Source organism: Balaenoptera borealis (assembly GCF_965194805.1).
Source record: "Balaenoptera borealis genome assembly, chromosome: 6".
Classification (NCBI taxonomy): Eukaryota; Metazoa; Chordata; class Mammalia; order Artiodactyla; family Balaenopteridae; genus Balaenoptera; species Balaenoptera borealis.
Window position 1 is genome coordinate 60,752,589 of NC_138863.1, and position 22,267 is coordinate 60,774,855.

General features: G+C 44.9%; 1 protein-coding gene and 1 long non-coding RNA gene across 11 annotated transcripts in view; both read right to left on the reverse strand.

Annotated features, from left to right (window-relative positions):
- Positions 1-22,267, reverse strand: part of LOC309630332 (uncharacterized protein) — a gene marked incomplete at its 5' end in the record, with an annotated part of 251,439 nt that overhangs the window by 152,220 nt on the left and 76,952 nt on the right. The gene's annotated exons all lie outside the window — the stretch shown is intronic.
- Positions 7,376-15,445, reverse strand: LOC309630341. Its single transcript, XR_014245623.1, has 2 exons — positions 15,016-15,445; positions 7,376-14,925 (listed from the first exon to the last, which is right to left on the reverse strand). It is a non-coding gene; the product is annotated as an uncharacterized lncRNA (long non-coding RNA).

Consider the following 22,267-nt stretch of genomic DNA (forward strand, 5'->3'; position numbering starts at 1 on the left):
GCTGCCATCTGGAAAGGGGCCATGGGAATAGCCATCAGTCACAAAATGTGCAGTTTCAGGATGACTCACACTCTTGGAACAGTCTCCCTAGCGCCAACAGCCACTTTAAACCAGAATCCTCACCTGAAACCTGGAGGTGTCTCTAAGTGTCATTTTGGAATCCAGCTTCTCTTCTATAGTCTTGTTTTTCCCTATCTGGAAAAGAGGAACAGTGTGGGGTTTGCAGTGTGTGGCACTTGGGGAGGGCTTTCTAGAGTTGATCATCTCCTGAAGCACATCCTGGAAGGGCTGACATTCCCGTATCAGGTGGAAAGCTCATGAGTCATTCTCAGTGGCTCATACATACCTCCCTCCCTTTGGCAAGCCTACCCTGCATCCTTGATGCCTGCTCACCCTGCAGTCATTCCCAACTCAGGGAGGGAGGGAGACAGAGGGCTGTGGGTGCTGCTCACTCCCCTGTCATTTTTCACCACACGGGGCAGACCATCTCAGCACCTGGCTGTGCGAGGCCTGGCTGAGGTTACTGGGTTGAGTCCCAACAGGATGACAGCATGGAGGTCTTGCTTCTTCAGCACATTGTTTTTCCAGCCATCTAAAAACTCTGGCTCAGCTACAGACAGCTCAGCTGGAATGCCCCGGGCGTAGCGCTCATGAGCCTGAATGGAAAACCTTAAGTTCAGAGGGAGAGTGGGTAAAATTGAACAAACATCACCTAAAGCAGCCTTGGGGCCTCTGATTACTTCTCCATCTCATTTTACCACTCTTTAAAGGCTTATGGTGGTCACCTGCCAGGATGAAAGCACCTCAGCTCAAGGAGCTAGCGGGACAGAAGGGATAAGTGAGAGATTAAACACACAGAGCACTGCAGATGTGACTCAGAGAAGTGGCAGGGAGAGGGAGAGAAAGAATAAATCACCACCAGATAAAATTGTGCTCGTGGCTGGCCTAGATAAAAATGAACTTGGGGACTTCCCTGGTGGTCCAGTGGCTAAGACTCCATGCTCCCGATGCAGGGGGCCCGGGTTCCATCCCTGGTCAGGGAACTAGATCCCACACACCGCATCTAAGAGTTCACATGCCGCAACTAAAGATCCCACATGTGGCAACTAAGACCCGGAGCAGCCAGATAGATAGATAGATAGATAGACAGATTTTGTAAAAAATAGAATAAAATAAAGATGAACTTGCATCCCTTCTGGGTGGGAAATGTCCCTTTTTGATGGAACAGGGAGTTCGTCTGTGCTCTGAGCAAGACCGGGTGCTCCGGGAGCAATGTTTTGGGAGTCCCTCCTCAGACAAAGTTCAGGGCCCAGCTGCCCTTGGGGAGGGGGTAGCTGAGCTATCAAAATCCCCACATTCACCCCATTTTCAACTAGGGCAGTTCCAGCCATACTTGTTTCACACGTTGGACGTCTTAAATGATTTCATTTGAAGAAAGAGATATGTGGGGTTTAAAAAAAGAGAGAGAGAGCTGGAAAGCCACTCATCTGAGGAAGAAGCACTAGGCTAGGAATCAGGAAGCCTGGTTCTACCACTAATTTTCTGGGCAACCTTAGCAAGTTATCTCAGCCCTCTGGGCTTTAGCTTCCTCACCTGGACACAGGAAAAATACTGACTTCAAAAGTTGCTGGGCTTCCCTGATGGCGCAGTGGTTAAGAATCCGCCTGCCAATGCAGGGGACACAGGTTCGAGCCCTGGTCCGGGAAGAGCCCACATGCCGCAGAGCAACCAAGCCCGTGCACCACAACTACTGAGCCCGTGTCCCACAACTACTGAGCCCGTGTGCCACAACTACTGAAGCCCGCATGCCTAGAGCCCGTGCTCCGCAATGAGAAGCCACCGCAGTGAGAAGCCCACGCACCACAATGAAGAGTAGCCCCCGCTCACCGCCAAGTAGAGAAAGCGTGTGCAGCAACGAAGACCCAACAAAGCCCAAAATAAATAAATAAATAAATAAATTTTTTAAAAGTAAATGAAATATTAAACATTAATTTAAAATGCTGGAAAAGTTTAGGTTTAGAAGGGTACATAAGTCACATTTAGGTTTGCTCTACAAAGCTCAAGCATGTTCAAGGGTTTTGCTTTATCCTGAAGTATTTCCCCAACCCTTGGGCTGTTTCTACACAAATGCCTCTTCACGGATGTCTGTCTCCATGGCAGCTGGCCAGTGCTGCCTGTTCTCTTTTTGTAGTTTTCTCTCTCTCTCTCTCTCTCACACACACACACATACACACACACACTCACACACACACACATACACACACACATACAGTAACACAATTGAAAAGAGGAACTTTTCTGAATTCTGGAGAACTTTGAGTGGTATACCTTGAGAGAGTTCCTGAAAGCACCTTGTCAGGTTATTTCCCACTGCCAAGATGAAGGAAGGGAGAAGGCATTGGAAAGGAGAAACCATCACTCCAAATAGAATGGAAATGGAAGCACTGCAAAGTAAATAGCTGAAAATATCACAAGTGTCATTCACCATTCACAAAGACTGTCTTTAGACAACATAATAATCCAGTACAACATTTATTCTGTCTGAGGGATTATTACAGAACAATTTTACCTTTCCATCTTCCATGGCGTGGTGTGATTTCTTCAGTAATCATTCTTTGTCTTTCCCAAGCTTTAGGGGTCAGACTAATCCAAATGATGACTTGGGGAGACTGAAGTGAGGGTTGTTGGCAGCCTGGAAAACCACGCGAGGACTCTCATGCCTTCAGCGTCGCCACACAATTACAAACGACTGCTCTTTAACTAGCCTTTTCCTTGGCATGACCTGGCATTATTTACTGTGCACTGTCTCAGGCCTGGGATATCTCTCCCTCTACCCTTCTCCCACGAAAGTCCTAGTTCTTCCAGGAAGCCTTGCTTCACCACAGCAACTTACATGCTCTTTCTCTTTTTTAAATCCATATGGTGTAATTCAACAAGTGTTAATCACGTCCCTTTCCAAGGTGGAAAGAACAGAGAACTTTTCAACCTAATTCACTGGGGGCGGGTGGTGGTAGGGGGTTACTCTAAGAATAAATAAGAGGTAACGGAAGAGACAGGGATGTCACAGGATCTGATACTGAGCCATGGTACAGCCAGTTCTCATGGGAACTAAAGCTCCAGAGTGTCCTTAGAGACATTAGCAGCACAAAATCTCAAGCTTCCTCTGCTGGTGCCTCACCAATAACAGAGCTGGTACCCTCATGTGTTTGCTTCTCTCTCCATCTCCACCAGCTGGCCTCCCCCTGCTCACTCATAGTTTTGCTGGCTTCAAGCTGCAGCAATTTATCCATGATTTGGCTGGCTAGGGTCCCAGAACTACCACTTAGCATCCTTTCACCTTTTTCCCCTTCTACCAACTGGCAACTTGTTTCAGTGTTTTGGACTTCAGATTCCCAAGTAAGAACACCTGATTTGCCCAGTTAAACTTTTGGAGCTAGACTATACAGGTCATAGCGAGGCAACAGCTTGGTTGATCTTAGGTTAAATGGCCCCTCACTAGCTTGGAGATGCTGAGAGATTCTTCATGTAGAGGCCCAGCAGAGATTTGATGGGGGCTCTGAGATTATGTGTGACCTTTAACTTCTAAGGATGGTTATTTTTGGTAGCAGTTGTAGGCTAGTGTCTGCATGGGTCTTCTTCACTCTAAAACCACAGTGGGCATAAGAGTGGAAACTTACTTAGAAGCCCCATTTGAAAGAAAGCCCATTTCTGGCAACTGGACAGGAGAAGACTTGTTCTAATACCATTTGGGTATAAGACATGACACACAGTACACAACTTTTTGGAGTAGGCACAGGCTGATGAGGCCAGAAATTTACAGGAATGGGTTACACATAGATGACCAAGACTTCGCCCTTGATGTCATGGAGCCTGTATTATTCAGGGTTCTCCAGGGAGACAGAATGAATAGGATATATATAGAGAGAGAGAGACATAAGAGGAGGTTTATAATAGGAATTGGCTCAAATGATTATGGAAGCCAAGAAGTCCCATGAACTGGCATCTGCAAGCTGGAGAACCAGGAAAACTGTGGTGTAATTCAGTCCTGCCACAAAAGCTTGAGAACTAGGGGAGCCAATTGAATAAGTCCTAATCTGAGTCTGAAGGCCCAAGAAGCAGAAGTGCCAATGTCCGAGGGCAGGAGAAGATTGATGCCCCAACTCAAGCAAAAAGCAGATTTGCCCTTTCTCTGCTTTTTTGTTCTATCCAGGCCTTCAATGGATTGGATGATGTCCAGCCACACTGGTGATAGTGATCATCTCTACCAGTTTACTGATTCAAATGCTAATGCTAATCTTTTCTGGAAATACCCTCACAGACACATCTAAAAAATGATATTTTACAAGTTATGTGGGCATCCCTTAGCCCAGTAAAGATGACACATAAAATTAACCATCATAGAGCCCCATCTAGCAGAGAAGATTGACATGTAAAAAAATATGTTCCAAAACAGTACAAGGCATTGGGTAGCACAAAAGAAAGAATGGGTAATTCTCTAAGGGAAAGCTTCCTCGTTCAAGCAAAGTTGTGAATAACAAGTTTAACTGGTAGACAAGGAGGGCAAGACATCCCAGGCAGAGGGATCATCAAGGAGAAAGGTATGAAGAAGTGAAGTATAGGATGCTCCAGGTCAGAGCTGTTATAAAATATAAAGGGAGAAAAAGTAGGAATTAAGGCTGGAGAGAGGTATACAGGGATCAGATCATGGAGACTTTATAACTCAAAAAAGGACCAGTAGAGTTTTAAGGAGGAGAGAGGTATGAAAAGACTTTCCTTTTTGGAAAATTACTGTGCCAGAAATGTGGAGGACATGTTAAATTGAAGAGAGGTTAGAGGCAGGCAGATCAGTTATTATGCTATTAGACTTGAACCCAGGCATTGGCAGAGGAAATAAAGAGGAGAATATGGATTTGCAAGGTCAAGAATGTAGAACAAGTTTAGGGTAGAGGGAGATAATGAATATAGTTTGGTACATGTTGAGTTTAAGATGCATCAGGGCAACCCAGATAGATATTTCCAATATAAGTTTTTGGACAGATGGTCCTGAAGTTAAGGAGAAAGGTCAGATCTAGAGATAGAAATTTGGGAGTCTTGTGCATCGACATGGAGGGAAAAGCCATGGGCTTGGAGAAAATCAATGAGGATGGAAGGTAGGGAGCAGAGTAGAAGAAACAGGAGAAAGGAATCCTGGCAGTAATGGTACAATAGATTACATCGTATCTTGTAACAGTTTCTGAATATTTCTCTTCCCAACTTAATTAAATTCTCCATGTTATCTTCTTCCTCTACTGTTACCCTCTCTCTTTTCAGCCTCCCCTACTTCCTTTCCCAGGCCACTGTGAACCTATTCAGTGTCTTTGTGCAAGTTAGAACAGTACACACCCTCTGGGCACTTGGCTTGGCAAGCCAGCTTTGGGTAAATTCGGAAAAAAAGTACCATTCCTTTGGGCTAAGGCAGCCTCATGCCAATACAGAGCTCAATAAGTAGAGCCAAGATTGATTCACCACCTCAGCCTGGACCTTTGTGCAACACACAAACTGCTCGACTTTATGTGGCAGCTCTGGCCCCCATCCAACAAGATCTACACAACAAGATTCCTAACAAGGTCCATAACAAGTACTTGTAGATGACTCTTCAATTTCCTTGTGATTTAAAGTATTTTAAAGCAGCATTTTATTTCCTCTCTTTGTACCAGACTGTGCTGTGACAAATTTTGCTAATGATGGCTCTTCAAACCTGGCCCCCAGATCTTTAGAGTTGAGAAATAAAAACATCAGACCAATCTCTCTCACACACAGGCAGCTCTTGGCCCTTTTCCCTGATTCTCGTGAAGAAAGGCCACAGAATCCTCTCTTTCAAAGGATGGCAGCTCTGAGATGCCAGCAACTTCATACTCTGTGGCTTTAGCCTGGTCTGCTCCCAGCCACATGCCATACCCAACCGATGTCTCTTTCAAGACTTTCTTCAAAGCAGCTTCCTTCCTCCTTTGTCCTCTGTCCTTTGGGGATAGTCTCTTTATGAAAAACTGATTAATATCATTATTGAACACAGTTGAGAATTCTCTATCCTTGAGATCCAACAGTCATCTTATCTAAACGGATTTATTCATGCTGCATATCGACGTGTAATGTGCCCGGTATAACCCTTCAGGCAAGGTCCATGCTTCTGCAAATGCTCCGCCATGTTTAAAATTATGGCGTAAATAATTACAGGATTCATTTCACTGATATTATTAATAATAAATTTCTGTGAATTACACTCTCAAATGCCTGGGGTGGTTTTGAATGAAAAAGAGATTAGAGGGAACTTCAAAGAAGATAGAATGTTGGAATTAGCAAACTTTGAAATTAGAAAAAAGAGAAAATTAGAAAAAACGAGAGGAAAAATAAGACTTTTCAGCTGCATTGAAAGAGGCATTGAAGTTATCTGGACTCCAGTTAATTTTATCACATTGTCATCCTCACATCTGGCACAAATAAAAGAAACTCATCCATAATCCTACCAGCCATCAAATTAAATTACTTTTATTTTTCTGTGTTCTCCCTCTGATCTTTGCCACATGTATATAAAATGGGTTCACAGCTTTAGTCGCAGATCCTGGCTAATTTTACTAGATTTCAAACCCACTGATATGAAATGGAATTCAAATCAATAAGTATGAATTGAGCATTTACTATTATTTAAATCTCAGCCATGGGGAAGGCTACCAGACAGGTGCTGCCCTGTAGAGTTTAGAATCTCCTATATAGGTGTACCAGAGACAAAAGTAGGACAGACTAGGAGGCAGCTGCTAGGAGAGAACGCTAGCATTAGGAGTCAGGAGCTGTGGGTTCTGACTATTTCAACCAGCTATGATCTTGGGCAAGCCTACCTCTTGGTTGCCTCAGTTTCCTCATCTGTAAAATGAAGGGATTGAGCTTGATCAATGGTTTTTAAACTCTGCTCCTCAAAAGGCTGCAAGAAGATGCTGGGGCATGAGGTGTGGTGCTATAGCACCGATCTCCTCCCACCTCCCTGCAATCAGAGCAGCTCCAGCTTTGTCTACTTTTTATGCCGATGCGTCTGACAACAAGACAAATCATGGGGCTTCCCTGGTGGTGCAGTGGTTGAGAATCTGCCTGCCAATGCAGGGGACACGGGTTCGAGCCCTGGTCTGGGAAGATCCCACATGCCGCGGAGCAACTGGGCCCGTGAGCCACAGCTACTGAGCCTGCGCGTCTGGAGCCTGTGCTCCGCAACAAGAGAGGCCGCGACGGTGAGAGGCCCGCGCACCGCAATTAAGAGTGGCCCCCGCTCGCCGCAACTAGAGAAAGCCCTCGCACAGAAACGAAGACCCGACACAGCCAAAAATAAATTAATTAATCAATTAAAAAAAAAAAAAGTTCCACATTTCAGTACTTTAAAAAAAAATACAGATCATGTGCGTTCAGGGCTGTCTCAGAAAAGCAGGGACTTCCCGGGCAGCACAGTGGTTAAGAATCCGAATGCAGGGGGACACGGGTTCGAGCCCTGGTCCGGGAAGATCCCACATGCCGCAGAGCAACTAAGCCCGTGCGCCACAATTACTGAGCTTGTGCTCTAGAACCCGCGAGCCACAACTACTGAGCCTGCATGCCACAACTACAGAAGGCCGCGCACCTACAGCCCGTGCTCCGCAACAAAGAGAAGCCACCTCAGTGAGAAGCCCATGCACCGCTCTCTGCAACTAGAGAAAGCCCGCGTGCAGCAACAAAGACCCAAAGCAGCCATAAATAAATAAATAAATAAATAAGCTGATCAATAATATGAAAGTGTTTAAAAAAAAAAAATAAAAGCAAGGACATAGGGTCACCCTGGTTATCAACAATACAGACAGCCAGGGTTCACAGAAGGGGGAGGTAAAGGAGGGCAGGTGCAGAATGGGAAATGTGCATGGAGGAGCCAGGGCTTGGATGGACCTTGAGGGAAGGTGGTACAGAGGGTCCCTGACCTACAACAGTTCAACCTACAATCTTTTGACTTTACAGTGGTGCAAAAGTTATGTGCATTCAGTAGAAACTGCACTTCAAATTCTGAATTTTGATCTTTTCCTGGGCTAGCAATGGGCAGTACTATACCCTCTCCTGATGCTGGGTAGTGGCAGCAAGGTGCAGCTCCCAGTCAGCCATGTGATCACAGGGTAAACAACCAGTACACTTATGGCCATTCTGTACCCAACCATTCAATACAGTATTCAATAAGTTACATGAGGTATTTAACACTTTATTATAAAATAGGCTTTGCGTTAGGTGATTTTGCCCAACTGTAGGCTAATATAAGTGTTGTGAGCATGTTTAAGGTAGGCTAGGCTAGGCTATGATGCTCGGTAGGTTAGGTGTATTAAATGCATTTTCAACTGACAATATTTTCAACTCACGATGGGTTTATCAAGATGTTACCCCATCAAAAGTCAAGGAAGATCTGTACTTGGAAAGACAGAGGGAAGAGGTAAATGAAGAGAGCATTTCAGGGAAAACATAGTGCCCAGAAAACAGGATGCACTTGGGGTGGAGCTGGGCCTGGGGAGCAGAGAAGGCTGTGGAGTAGGATAAAAAGAAGGGCATGACATATGGTCACCTTATCTTTGATAAAGGAGGCAAGCATATACAGTGGAGAAAAGACAGCCTCTTCAATAAGTGGTGCTGGGAAAACTGGACAGCTACATGTAAAAGTATGAAATTAGAACACTCCCTAACACCATACACAAAAATAAACTCAAAATGGATTAAAGACCTAAATGTAAGGCCAGACACTATCAAACTCTTAGAGGAAAACATAGGCAGAACACTCTATGACATAAATCACAGCAAGATCCTTTTTGACCCAACTCCTAGAGAAATGGAAATAAAAACACAAATAAACAAATGGGACCTAATGAAACTTAAAAGCTTTTGCACAGCAAAGGAAACCATAAACAAGACCAAAAGACAACCCTCAGAATGGGAGAAAATATTTGCAAATGAAGCAACTGACAAAGGATTAATCTCCAAGATTTACAAGCAGCTCATGCAGCTCAATAACAAAAAAACAAACAACCCAATCCAAAAATGGGCAAAAGACCTAAATAGACATTTCTCCAAAGAAGATATACAGATTGCCAACAGACACATGAAAGAATGCTCAACATCATTAATCATTAGAGAAATGCAAATCAAAACTACAATGAGATATCATCTCACACCGGTCAGAATGGCCATCATCAAAAAATCTAGAAACAATAAATGCTGGAGAGGGTGTGGAGAAAAGGGAACACTCTTGCACAGTTGGTGGGAATGTAAATTGATACAGCCACTATGGAGAACAGTATGGAGGTTCCTTAAAAAACTAAAAATAGAACTACCATACGACCCAGCAATCCCACTACTGGGCATATACCCTGAGAAAACCATAATTCAAAAAGAGTCATGTACCAAAATGTTCATTGCAGCTCTATTCACAATAGCCAGGACATGGAAGCAACCTAAGTATCCATCATCGGATGAATGGATAAAGAAGATGTGGCACATATGGAATATTACTCAGCCATAAAAAGAAACGAAATGGAGGTATTTGTAGTGAGGTGGATGGACCTAGAGTCTGTCATATAGAGTGAAGTAAGTCAGAAAGAGAAAAACAAATACAGTATGCTAACACATATATATGGAATCTAAGGAAAAAAAAAAAAAAGGTCATGAAGAACCTAGTGGCAAGACGGGAATAAAGACACAGACCTACTAGAGAATGGACTTGAGGATATGGGGAGGGGGAGGGGTAAGATGTGACAGGGTGAGAGAGTGTCATGGACATATATACACTACCAAATGTAAAATAGATAGCTAGTGGGAAGCAGCCACATAGCACAGGGAGATCAGCTCGGTGCTTTGTGACCACCTAGAGGGGTGGGATAGGGAGGGTGGGAGGGAGACGCAAGAGGGAGGAGATATGGGGATATATGTATACATATAGCTGATTCACTTTGTTATACAGCAGCAACTAACACACCATTGTAAAGCAATTATACTCCAATAAAGATGTTAAAAAAAAAAAAAAAGAAGGGCATGAGTGCTTGAAGGCAAGCATATAAATACAAGTTTGACAAAGTAAGCTACAAGATCTCCTGAAGATTTCTGAGCAAGGGAATGACATGCTGAAATTGGTGATAAGGAAGATTAGTGCGTCAGCTTTTCACAAAGCAAACACTTCTTGATGCTTATGAGGTGTCTATAGGCACTGAGAATACAAAGCTGGAGAAGGCAGCGGCTGCCCTTGAGGAGCCTGGCAGCGGGGAATGCAAATGGGTTGAAACAGAGGAGAGCAAGAGTTGGGGCTGGATTATGGAAGAAAAATGGGGGCAGAGTAAACGGGGAAGAAGCAAGAGATGAAAGACATTGCAAAGTAAAAATTAACACGACTTGGTGGCTCGCTGAATAAAGTAACTCAAGGAGAGGAATAAATAACAAACGACTACACTTTTTAATCCTGGAGCTTGAGTGTAGCTTCCTCTTCCTCTTGGGGCCACAGGTAGACCACCTTTCCCAGCCTCCCTTGCAGCTGGGTATCCCATTAATTGAGCTCTGAGGAAAGATTGTGAAAAGAAGTAATGTATTCCCCGTCCAGGTCTGGTCCATAAAAACTTCCCACATGTGTTTCTCCACTCTCCTTCCCATCCTCCCGATGAATGAAGAGGGCTCTGAGGCTGAAGAGGAGGTCAGATCCACAAGACTGAAGGAGGGCTACGTGAAAGTCTGCCTGCCAAATAGGAACACCACCTGGGCTTCACATGGCTCACTGTGGTAAGCCACTGACATTCTGGAGTCATTTGTTACGGCAATTAACTTATCCTGAGACTGAAACAATAATCGTGCCATTTTAACAACCAAGAGAAGAAGTTGATATGGGCTTAGAGGATGAGATAATAAATTCAGTGTTTCATTTCGGGTTGTTTTGCTTTGAGGTACTATAAAACCTGACCTAAACTAATTTAAAGGGGGGAAAAAGGAGTTATTGACAACACTTCCAACTTTCAGTCCTGTATAGCTTAGAAGGAAGCTTTTTCCACCAAGTTATGAGTTTCACTTTGATTGGCCCAATTTAAGTCATGTGCCCCACCTGAGAACCAATCATAAAAGCCCTGGCTGTCCTGAGTGGAGTGGCTCTGTACTGGGAGAACAGTCAACTCTACCCAGAGCAAGGGTGAGGGTGATTCCCCAGAGGGAAAGCAGGGCACCACTACTACAGAAGGGGAAATGGATGTCCAATGTTAAAAAGCAGTAAAAGTGCTTCACTTTCTGTTTCAGACATGCCTAATTATTTGTAATATCCAAATGGAAAGGACTTTATAGAACAGAACTAGACATGCAGTTTAATCCAGGCTGTGTGAATAAGAGATTCTCTTCCTTTTTCTGAATCCCTAAATCCGAGAAGACTGAAGGAAGAAGACAAAGAATTCCTTTTGGAGGTTCCATTTGATATGTGGCTTCACTGTTTCCGTTGCCTGTCTTTTCTACTCAGTCTTTTTTTTTTCCCTTATTTTTTTGGGGGGTGAGGATGCGTCAGGTTTTAGTTGCAACACACGGGATCTCTGTTGAGGCATGTGGGATCTTTTCGTTACGGCGCGTGGTCTGCTGGGATTCTCTCTAGTTGTGGAGTACAGGCTCCAGGGCGCATGGGCTCTGTAGTTTGCGGCACGTGGGCTCTCTCATTGAGGTGCGCGAGCTCAATAGTTGTGGCACACAGGCTTAGTTGCCCCACGGCATGTGGGATCTTAGTTCCCCGACCAGGGATGGAACCCGCTTCCCCTACATTGGAAGGCGGATTATTTACCACTGGACCACCAGGGAAGTCCCTCTACTGAGTCTTTATGTGAGAAGTTTGGGAAGTAAGGAACATATTTTCAGGGACACAGGTGAGGAACACGAAAGAGATAACACATAATATTGAAGAGTATTTTGCAAACCTCACACTCCCATAGCCTTTTTACAAATGCTGATTTTTAGACTCAGTTGATGAGGGCAGCTGAGTTGGGCTGCACAACTCCAGGACCAGCTTTCATTGAGGAAGCTAACATGAAAACAGTGTCCCCTGGAGTTGTACAATATACCAGCACTGGATTCAGGAATTCTCTTTACATAAGAAAAGTCTTCCGACATAGAGAATCTGACTGACTATGGTCTGAACCCTGCTTCCACAGCTTGGAACATTCTAAAGTCTTCCCCATACTTTTATAAAATGCTTGATCTTACTTGAGACATTTACAGAATATATTCTACTTACTTCCGGATCTTACTACGTCCTCTTGATATTTCATGCCCCCCAAATCCTCTCCTTCATGTGAGTCTGCCATCTTGGTTCTACCCTCTGTGGATCTCTATGAAAATTTTCCTAAGAACTTTACTTAAGATTTAAGGTTGTCACTGAGGAAGAATTACATCATATGCCAGACAGCAAATTAATAAAATCCCCATTTGATTTTTCTGTTCTCCTCACAGATCCCTCTTTATAAGCCTCTCTTTATTAACTCAAAACTGCAAATTTATTTTGACCCTTTAGCATAAAGCTTTTCCTAAATCTTTTCCTGCTCCAGTACTTCAGTATCTTCTATCTAGACTTTCTTCATACCAGAACCATGCCATCCTGATTACTGTAGCTTTAAAGTTTTGAAATTAAGTCATGTAAATCTTCCAACTTTGTTATTCTTTTCAATATTGTTTTGACTATTCTAGATCCCTTAGATTTCCATTTTCAGTTTGTCAGTTTCTACCCAAAAAAAAAAAGATCTGGGGAGAAATGACATCTTAACAAGATCATGATTCCAATCCACGCACACAGTATATTTCTCTCCATTTACTTAGGTCTTTTTAAATTTCTCTCAGCAGTATTTTGTTATTTTCAATGCTCAGGTCATACACATATTTTGCTAAATTTAACCCTAAATATTTCATTCTTTATGCTGTTATTTATGGTGCTTTTTAAATTTCAGTTCTAATTGTATATAGCTATCATATAGAAATACAGTTGATTTTTATATGTTGAGTTTGTATCCTGCAACCTTGTTAAATAGGATGCAAAACGAAACAGTAACTTTGGAAACAGTTTGGCAGTTTCTCATAGAGTGAAACATACACTTACAGTATGACCTAGAAGTTCCACTTTTAGGAAATGGAAACATGTCCTCACAAAGATGGGTATGCAAATGTTCATAACAGACAAAACTGGAAACAACCCAAAGGTCCATCAACAGGTGCATAGATAAACAAATTGTGATATATCCCTACAAAAGAACACTACTCAATGATTAAAGGAACTAGCTAGTAATACATGCAGCAACATGGATGAATCTCATGGATGAATTTCAAACAGAGCAAAAGACGGCAGACAAAAGAATGAATATTATATGATTCCATTTATACGAAACTCTGGGAACTACAAATTTAATATATAATGACAGAAAGTAGATCAGTGTTTGCCTAGACCAAGGATTAACAGGAGGAATACCTGGGAAGGGGCACAGAGGGAACATTTTGGAAAGATACAAAAGTTCTGTGTCTTGATAATGGTGGTGACTACAGTGCTGTTTACATTAGTCAAAACTCACTAAACTGGGCTTCCCTGGTGGCGCAGTGGTTGGGAGTCTGCCTGCCAATGCAGGGGACACGGGTTCGAGCCCTGGTCTGGGAGGATCCCACATGCCGCAGGGCAGCTGGGCCCGTGAGCCACAACTACTGAGCCTGCGCGTCTGGAGCCTGTGCTCTGCAACAAGAGAGGCCGCGATAGTGAGAGGCCCGCGCACTGTGATGAAGAGTGGTCCCCACTTGCCGCAACTGGAGAAAGCTCTCGCACAGAAACGAAGACCCAACACAGCCATAAATAAATAAATAAATAAATAAAGGAGTTCCTTTTAAGAAAATAAACTAAAAACTCACTAAATTGAGCATTAAAATGAATGCATCTATTGTAGGTACATTTTACCTCTTTACTGAGAAACTGAAACTGCTCAGGCTACTTTTTAGAAAGCAAGAAGTATGTATGCACCAAGAAACAACTGAACTTCAAGAACATAGCACATAGGACAGAAAAGAGGGAAATTTTCCTAAACTTCACTAGATTGTTAGCCTCTACACACAGTGCTGACCAGTAGAACTCTCTGCCCTGTCCAGTACAGTAGCCACCAGGCATACATGGCTATTGAGCTCTTTAAATGGGGCTGGTACAAATGAGGAACTGAATTTTACATTTCATTTAATTTTAATTAATTAAGATTTAAATTTTCATAGCCACCTGTGGCTAGTGGCACCATACTGGACAGAGCACCCAGGGTAGGAAGTGTATTTCCTATGTCTTGGTGTGCCTATTACCTCATCTTGGACCTGGTAGTAACTGTTCACTGAAGGCAGAAAAAGGAAAAAATGAAATTAAATAGGATCCAGATAACCTAATGTGCACTGTAGCTGTGCCAAGTGGTGGACAGAACACCAGACTTGGTCCTTTGGTTCCTCTTCTGTTAAAACGGGGCTCTTAACTCACTACAGACTCACACTGTCCTTATGAGGCTAAGATGAGAAATGCAAGTAGGAAGACTAACCTTAAACGGCAAAGCAGTGTGCAAGTGGAAGGTACTGGATGCATTAGCAACGTACTGGCAGCATCTGGCGCCACCAAGGGATTTTAAACTGCAGGATCAAGAGGGTCATGGTCAGGCCGTCCCGGAGCCACAGGAAGAGACTCTGCATGTATACCTTGGTTCCAGTCTAGCTTTGACATGCTAACACTGCAGTCTCTGAGGAGTGTAAGCCACGGGCGCCTCATAAACCTTTCGATTTACATACACACGTGTGACCTTTCCTAGGGCCACTTCACCAGTTTTGACCGCTGATTTGCAGGGGAGCACGCTCTGCATAAGAAATGATGATTGCGGCGGCGGCGGCGGCCTGCAAGGATAAAAGAGGTGGCGCTCACTACCGGCAAATGAAAGAGAGCCCCACGGTGAATTACAGTCCCGCCGCAGGCAGAAACAGAACCTGGAATCCTCGTTTGCACTCTCCGTGGTTCAAAAGGTGTCCCGCGATCTCCAGTAACTGCTCACTCTTCCCTCCACGGCTGTCTTTTGTCTTTGAAAGCCCGAGACCGACAGTCAATTATTATCTGTGCATGCAGGTGTTGTTGAAGAGACCACTTTGTGAACAATGGCCCTTCCCACGTTGTCCAAACATAAAGATTGCTCCGCAGCTGTTATTTGCGGAACCTGTCACCGTTCGCCGCGCTGCCGCGGAGCCGCCAGCTGCCCCGGAGCGCGCTGCGCCCGGCGCCGCCCACCGCTGACATCGCCCCCGGCCCTGCCCGCGCCGCTGCCCGCCGCCGCCACCGCCGCCCGGCGCGGGATGCCCGGAAGGCCGGCGCGCCGCCCTGCTCCACCCGCCCGGCAAAGCACGCCCGCAGCCTGGCCGTGGTCTCCGCCTTCCTCGGGCGGTCTGGCCCGGTTTCCAAAGCTCACTCCTCCGGACCCTCCCTTCCCATTCCGTATTCATCGGGGCAGAAAAACAGAATCCACGGACGGAGTTGTTAGGCCAGCCTGGTAGGACACGAGTTTAAAGAACAAATATCCATTTGGGTGTTTATTTTAAAGGTGTGACCCAAAATTCAGGTTCAGATCTCCTTGCCCTGTAACATCTGGACGAAATTGTCTTGAACCCACCAATTCTACAGTCGAGGAAGGTCCAAAGACTCCCCCAGAGTCCTGCTAGTTCCCATGGGGTCTGATGTCCTCTTCCCGCCTGAATCTGCACGCCATTCTTGAGTTCCTCCACCTACCCTAAAGCGAAATGCAGCCCTTCCACTGGTTCCCCAAAATAAATCTGCTGGCGTGAAGCAGTTCCTGAGAGCTTTCACTGAAAACACAGAGGGGGTTTCCACAAGAAGAAGGGACACCTCTTGAAGGACACTCTCAGCCATTCTCCCCACCCCCTTCCCATGGTGACATCCCTTAGGTTTCAACCCCGAGAGCTCCAAATTCCTCTCCCGCTATTATACACACAGCAACTCTCTGATCCCCAGGCCCTTCCCCCAAGCTTCACTACCCAGTTGCTACCAACGGCCTTCCATTGCCAGGGCTCCCTCTCCTTCAGGGAAGAAGCACTGTTTTCTTCCTGGTACAAAGACCTTCAGTTTCCAGTGGTGTCCTGCTGGCGTCAGCATGTCTGCTGGGCTGCCAGTTTCTCAAAAAGTTCACTGGCCTCCAGCACTCCGTTTTCTCATGTCAGGACAATTCACATAGAGTGGATGGCTAGCTACTCAAGGAGCAGGATTTCATAGTAGTTTTCAGCCCCGAACTTCCAACAATGCTTTTTAAAACATCAATTGCTGAATCTTGTAGGATGCAGAAGGCATGCTTGCTGGGCAATATATACTTAGATTGACATACTTTACAGTCTGAATTCAAACTGTCTAGCCTTTTCCAAATCCCTGACAGGTGACTTCAGTCTTCCTCAAGACTGTCCATGCATTTGTGTACCCATTTCAAGATTACAGACACGAGCATATAGTATTTCTTAGATTATGATACTATAGATACCTTATAATAAAGAATATTTTGAGTGTGAACTGTATATATTTCCTAAATTTCTTTGGACACCAATTTCTAAGACCTGTGCCATTCTCAAGCATGGAGCTATAAAATAAACTGAATAATCCCAGACCTCTTCTTAACCCCATTTTATGCTAATGATAATGCACTCTAAAGTGACCAGTCATGTCCTTTACAGAGTAACATTAAGGCTACCTTCCTAATTTGTAGTTAAATTTTTTAAATGTATGTTAAAAGCATAAAATACTCTATAATTTCTTCTCCCTTCACTTTTACCCAAGAGACAAAGACCAATCAAAAAGAATTTTTTTTTAATCCTGATCTTAGATAACATATCCCGGTTTGTTTTAGAATATTATTAAGGGTCTGAAGGAAAAAGAAATTTTTTGAAAGAAAGTTGAAATCAGCTTCCCAGAGAGAACATTAAGATTCAAGAAATTTCCATTTCGGGGGCTTCCCTGGTGGCGCAGTGGTTGAGAATCTGCCTGCCGATGCAGGGGACACGGGTTCGAGCCCTGGTCTGGGAGGATCCCACATGCCGCGGAGCAACTGGGCCCGTGAGCCACAACTACTGAGCCTGCGCGTCTGGAGCCTGTGCTCCGCAACAAGAGAGGCCGCGATAGTGAGAGGCCCGCGCACCGCGATGAAGAGTGGCCCCCGCTTGCCACAACTAGAGAAAGCCTTCGCACAGAAACGAAGACCCAACACAGCCAAAAATAAATAATAAATAAATAACAAATAAATTTAAAAAAAAAAAAAAAAAAAGAAATTTCCATTTCGAAGGACTCTAGAATTATGTGCACGGCCCTTGAATTCCGTAACACCGAGGCAGCAAGGCAAATTCACACAGGAGAGGGAATGGGACTTCCTGAACACAAGGCAAAACTCGTCTGATTCAAAGTGGTCCAGTCCTCAGCGGTGGCATGTGGTTGCTTCAAACAGCAACAAGCCTGTGCCTGCACCAACGTTCTAGGCTGGTGCCCACACACTGTCTCCAGGGCAGGGTTAGATGTCACAGCCGCCCGGGGAGGAGAGCAGTTCTGTGCGTGTTAACAAGCTCTGTGGAAGAAGGCAATCCACTTGGCTCAGTACCACATTAGACTGGGGAAATACGAACTAGACTCTGGGCAAATATTTATCTTCGAGGGACCTCTGAGAGACCTCTGGGGGAGGAAAATAAATCTCTACACATGTTTACTCATACTGATTTCCAACAGCCCATCTAAATACAAGTGCAGCGTTTCATTAAACAGACTTCTTCAATGGCCACCGAGCTGGGTAAATACATTATAAATAAAGGCACAGATCCTCTTTTCAGGGCAGATGGAGGTGTAATGTTTGAGTACATGATCCCTGTCTCCCAAACCAATCCCTTCTCTAGGGGCCCAGGAAGCAAGGAGTTTGCTGAAGGATTTCATTTTCTTTTTCGATAGAGTCGTTTATGGAGGGACTTCCATTTGAAGGAGAATATGCTCATTTTCACAGTTTTGGAAAAATAGAAATTTAAAAGAAGGAAAAAAGACTATTGTGAAGGCTGCTCACCCTTGATCTATCCAAGGAAAGTGCTAGGATTTGTAAGCTCAAGAAGTTCATTGAACATGATTTTAAAAATGATTTGCACAGGGTCTGTTTCCTCATCTGGCTGGAACGACAAAGCTAATGTTGGACTCCAAGTTTGCGTACAAGAAGGAAAAGTGCATGACCTCAGAGCACCTTCCCACAGCAAGGCCCCAGGTGATGCTGAGAAAGCACTTGCTTTTGGACAAGGCTCCAGCATGTACACACACACACACACACACACACACACACACACACTCCTTCCACACAATGGCTTGGTGTAAAGAAAGCAGGGAAATCGCTCTCCAGGCTACAGATTCTCCCACGTTATTAGTCACCCTACCCTCCTCCTCCCAACTCTCCCTGGCAGCTGGGCTGGGCAATGACTCAGGAAGGCAGGCGGTGGGGAGAAGCTAGTTCGCCACCATGGCTTAAGAAAAAATACTGAGGCCTTTTCAAGTATAATTAACTCATAAACTTACTAGTCATCTGGAAAGGGAAGAAGGGGGCCAATGAGGGGTACAGGTGTGTGTTTGGGGCAAGGTGGGAGATGAAAGACATTTGGACAATAGTTGGAGGAAAAGTGATAGCCCCTGTTTTTGTGAAGATGGCTCATGTAAACCAGCAAATAACATTCTGATAACCTATGCACACTTCTCCATGAGCCATTCTGCTGTGGGGAGTTCTTCCGAGTTCAGCAAAGCCCCTGACATCACTGATGAAACCAGGTCCCATCAGCACCACATATTACCTACTGGAGGAAGATGCAAGCAACACTGCGGAGTATAACAGGATCTCTAGAAGGGAGAGTTGAGAGCAATAGCATGAAACTCAGACCTGAGCCAAAGTGAGAGCTGAGTACCAGGACACACCACAGTCAGATGGAGGAAAATCAGTGCCAAACTACAGTGTCTTCAGGACTAAAAGAATTTCTGTTGAACATGGTGGATCCTTTCTCTGAGTATAATATCTGATTTGGCCATCTTGAGAGATAACACCAAAGGAAACCCAACCTAGACACAACTGATTGTGTTTGGGGGTAGCACTGGATCTGCTCTTTTTTCTTTGTGCATAAAGCAAAATGTCTCTGCCCTCCATCTTCACTACTCAGAGAGCAGGGCAATAGCTTGCTCTCTGCTAACCCCACAATGATCACATCATAGATGTTTACCACCCTGACCCTTGCCTGTCCCTCCCTGTCATAGCTGGCTGCTCACACCAGCCATGATGACATGATTGTAGCTCCAAAAGTGGAACATTAGGGAGGATAACACCCTAAGATTCTCAACATTCAATTACATGCTCCCCAGCCCTGATATTCCAGACTACAGCACTCCCGTCAGCATGATTTGCAACTGATTTATGAAGCAAATCCCACTGTTTCTGGCTCTTATTCAGCCCCAAACACAAAAGAATGAGTAAAAGCTGTTTTCTCCGCAGCAGTATCTTGCCTCCTTGGCAGGTGGAGAGGATGATGTATGGAATAGCTGGCATCTCCTCCTCCTCCTTGGAAAGGGATTCGGCACACACAGTCCTGTCAGCCAACCCACCAGCCAGCTGACTCTCCGGGGGCCGCGGAAGGCCAAGCGGCAAGGCTGGCCCCAGCTGCCAGTTCCAGGAGAATAAGCCACTGAGTTGGTTCTGCCCCCTCCTGGAGCCCAAATCCCCAGGCAGCCTCAGCCTCCATAGCCCACAGTCTACGCTCCACGTTCCAAAAAGAGCCTCTCCCATCGTTATGTGTAATCAACTACATTAAAATGTCACTGGAACTTTCTCTTAATGCCCTTTCTAAAAGCCTATCTGTCCCACTAAAGCCTCCCTTTAATCTACCCATGTTTCCTCTATAGCACACATACATTCTCACATAGCTATCAACAGGCTATCAATAGAGAAGCTTTCCTCCAAATGCTGAAACTTTAGAATGTCTTCTGTACTGTTTTCCTTGTGTTCTTACAGAGTCAGTGCTCCGAGAACTCAGGAGCCCTCTCTGCACGAAGGGGCTGCTCACACTCGGTCTCTCAGGCACGTCTCACTGTCTAGTGGCCCCTGAGGTCTTTACACAGGGGCCTGGGGCTGCAGTCTGACTGGGGGAACGGGGACTCGTCTAAAGCTGGCTCTGTGGAGCAAGCACACTGTTTACTTAGATTTAATGTTGACGTGCCGAAGTTTAGAGTCGGAGCTCGTGAAATCATGAGGAGCCCGAAAACCCCACCTCCACCTTGGAGCTGCAGGCTTAATAGCCCAAGTGCAGCCATTGATTACGGTGCCAAGATACCCCAGAGTCCTTCTAGAAGTAGCTTCAGAGGCCAGCCGACCAGCTTTCTGCTGTCAAAAAGGAGGCATGTAAAACAGCCCATTTCCCTAGCACGTGGCAAGGTTTAAGTGAGAAGATCATTCTGACAAACATGGTGGCATGGGGTAGACAGAACTCCTGTGTGGTTGGGGCAATAAGCAATGCCATTAATTTAGCATTTACCAAATAATACACACTATCTAAAAAGCCTTGACTATACTATCACATTTAACACTCACCACAAACTTGTGAGGTAAATATCACTACCCACTCCATTTTAGAGATGAGGAAACTGAGCCCCAGTCCCAAGATCCAACAACGAGCAAGCAGTGGTCCCATGCTTTGAACCCAGTTCTGTCTGACTATAAATTTCCCTTGTTGCTGCAGCCTGCCATATCTCCCAATTACATTATCTTCACACTGGATTGCTGATTTCCCTCCCTGTTATCAGCCCTCACAACAACAACAAGAGAGTTTGGTGCCACCCGTCAGCAAGAAGCACGAGAGTCGTTTCCCAGGTTAGGAATGTAGGATAAACAGCTCACTGCACCAATAGATGACGTGGTGCCAGGCCATCAGAGGATGGCCAAAGCCAGTGGAGGCTGTCCTCTGAGAAGGAAAGGCGGGTTTGAGAAGGGGATATTTTCATTGCCCAGTGAGCAAAGAATGCAGAGGTACTTTTTTAATCAGGGGATCCGCTCCTTTCTGGTTCCAAACAGCTTTCTGCTACTTAGCAGACTTATTGGGGAGGGAACTCCTTGGTGTCACTTTGTCATCACAAGCCACCACAAAAAATCTCCAGGAAATGACCCCACTATCTTCCTGGCATTTGCTACTTCACTCCAGCTCAGGTATTTTTTAGTGTATGTCCCATGCAGTATTTGCGCATACTTATTCTAAAAAATTATCTGTTGCTTATCTGAAATTCAAATTTAACCAGGGTCTTGTATTTTACCTGTATTTCACACAGGCTCCCAATATAGCGCTACTCTCTTCAAAAAAATAAGCGTGCTAATAAAGGTCAGAAACTGTCACACAGATGGTGATTGGGACCTAACCAAGCCAGCTAGGCCCTGAATTAAGACCCAGAGAATCCTTAGTGCGCCCACCCCCGGAGCCCTCCCTTGGGGCTTCATGAGAGTATCTTCCGACCAGGAAAGGCCTAAGCTAAGCAGTTGGATCCCCAAATACCCCAAAAAAGGTAGATGAGTAAACAGTACTTTGATCTCTTTGGGTGCAAATACACAGTTCCTTTCTCCTCAGTTCCTGTTCAGGGCTCTCCTCTGCTAGCGACAGGGAAACCCCTTCCCTCTCCCACGCTAGCACATTTTTAACAAAGCAGCTAAGATCTCCCCAGCTGAAACTCCTCTTTCACAAAGATTTGCTTGGAGGAGCAGATGGGAAGAATGGCGGTTACGTAGCAAAAAAAAAATTACACTGGATGCCAGAGCAAGTTCACACTTGTAACCACCAGCTCTGTCCAATGTTTTCGTTTTTCAAGCGCAAGCATGTTGTTGAAATCTAGATGCCATTTCAAAACACGATTCCGAAAGAACAGCAAGGGGGTTTCACTGGCACGGTATTCTCTCCCTTCTTTCCTGCTCTCCAGTGAAACAAACGTCAATGTTTCCACATCACCTTCTACAGAAAGCCTGTTCTGTTCTCCCTGAGAAATCCAAGTCCCAGCCGACCAGGAGAGCAGCCTCCACAAGTTCCTGCTGTAGTCCTGAAATTCTGTTCTCTGTGTGGCCTCTGGCACCTGGCTCTTATCACTAAGTCATCTGGGCCACACACCCACAAAAGAGACAACCCTCAGAATGGGAGAAAATATTTGCAAATG